Raw genomic sequence first — 2,281 nt, forward strand, 5'->3', positions numbered from 1 at the left:
CTTGAACTCACAGAGATCCACCTGCCTCTGCCTCCCGAGTGCTGGGATTAAAGGTGTGCGCCACCATGCCTGGCTTTATTTTTATTTTTATTTTTATTTTTTGACACAGAGTCTCCCCGTAGCCTCAGCTGGCCTGGAACTCCCTGTGTAGACCGAGGATTAAAAGCTTGCATCACACACCCCCAGCACAACTGCTTTCTTTATCTAACTAGTAGAGTATTTAAGAGCAGAGGACTCAGAAGTACAGTGCTTGCCTAAAATATTTGATTCTCTGAGTTTGATCCTCAGATTAGATCACTGGAAAAAATGAAGAAAAAAGGAACAAGAGGTGTGAGATAGAGCTCAGTTGGCAGAGTGTCTTGTGTGTGCTAGGCAAGCACTCCTAACAACCGAGCCATATCCTCAGCCCACAACATTGTTTAACTTTATTTTTCTGCACTTCAGTTTCCTCATCCGCAAAGAGAGGATAAAAATAACAATAATACGTAATGCCTAGCAAGGCTAGGTAAAGATTAAAAGCGTTCGACAGGTAAAGTGCACAGAACAGGGCCTGGCCCGTAGTAATGTCATTTTTCTGCCTCATCTCTCTATTTGCACATTCTGAACTCTTCCATTAAGCCTCATTATCTTATTTTCGGTCTGTGAGTGTAGGTGACTCAGAGTAATTTGCAGATTAGGTCAAGAGTTTTGTTTTAAAGTATCTCTGTAATGGAAATTTTCAGAAATACACAGAAGCTGAGAAAAGAGGCTAATGAAGTCTGTAACTAGCTCTGGCAATTATCAACAATCCCTGTTTACTGGTCCACCGCTTTCTAATTACTACTGGAGTATTTTAATGTAAGTTCCAGATGTCATAGTGTCTTGTCTAAAAATACTCCAATGTGCTTCTCTAACAGTTGAGGATTAAAAAAACACAAACTATTATCACACTTAAAAATTAACAATAATTAGAGAGAGCTTTTAAAACCCCATTCCCTTGAGAGATGCTGGGGTACAAGGCCCTCCACTCACAGTAGATGCAGAAAGACAAATAGCCAAGAGAGTTAATTTATGCAAAGTGCTCTGAACAGGACCTGTCACATAAGTGGGATACAGGACTGTTATTTTGATTCTCTTTCATTTTCTCCATTTATTCACTCTAAATCTCCAAGACTCTTGATTTTCTGGACTCTGTGTGAGAATGACCATTACAAAGGAGGACTTGAGCACTGGGTGGAGAGTTTCTTGGGGCATTGGAGCCCTTGAGTAAGAAACTGGGACTCTAGAAGGTACAAGAAAGTGCTCAAAAGAAGCAGCAGGGTTGGGGATGTAGCTCAGGGGGAGAGCACTTACCTAGCAGCAGGCACCAAAACCCTAGGTTTGCTCCCCAACACCACAAAACAAAACCCAGGAAGCAGCAACTTGAAGAGCTAGGGGGTGGGGAGGAACCCCACAGCAGTGTTACAATTGGGTGGAGAAACTCCTGTAGCAGGTAAAGGCGGGGCCTTGAGGTTGATAACCCAAAACCTAAGAAGGGCAAAGAGAGAACCAATTCCTTCAAGTTGTCCTCTGATCTCTACATGCATGCTGTGGCACAGGCATGCTCACATGCACCAAAAAACTGTGAATTTTAATTTAAAAAATCTGACACACTAATGAGTTCCTATACATAATATACTTCATGTAAGCCCTTTGAACACTGTCTCAACATATAACACATTTTCAATGCAAAATAAGTCCTTAATGGGCAGTGTCCATGTGTGATTCCACAAGGGGAAATCTGAATTTCAAATTATGTTTATCATTGTTTGAATATTTCTTTACACTGTAGTTTTTTGTAAATACTAAGAAACGTAGTTAATTTAAAAAAATTCCATCAGTCAAAGGACAGGCAAAGGGAGGATTAGTCCTTCCTTTCCAATGGTCAGGAACTTTGGGGATTACTTCCAGCTCTATAGAGAGAGGCAGGGGGAGCCCAGCTGCTGAGGGGGTGAGGGAGTGCCCTCTACATACAGCTTACAGAGGGACAGCTGTCTAAGGTAGCAACTAGGGGCCTGCTTTGCTTCAACTTGAATTCTCCAGGGATGTAAGTGACGATGATGGAGCCTGCACCAAAGCACAGCTACACATGACCTTCTCTAGACTTCAGATGAAGGTTTCTTTTTTTTTCTTTTTTTTTTTACAAAAACTTTATTGAGAATTTCATACACGCATATAAGGTGTTTTGATCAAATCCATGCTCACTCCCTCCCCTCCAACATCCCCCCCTCTGAAGAGGTAACCCTAAAATCTTTTATCTTTT

Source organism: Nannospalax galili, unplaced genomic scaffold (genome assembly GCF_000622305.1).
Source record: "Nannospalax galili isolate Female #2095 unplaced genomic scaffold, S.galili_v1.0 scaffold747, whole genome shotgun sequence".
In the NCBI taxonomy this organism is placed as follows: domain Eukaryota; kingdom Metazoa; phylum Chordata; class Mammalia; order Rodentia; family Spalacidae; genus Nannospalax; species Nannospalax galili.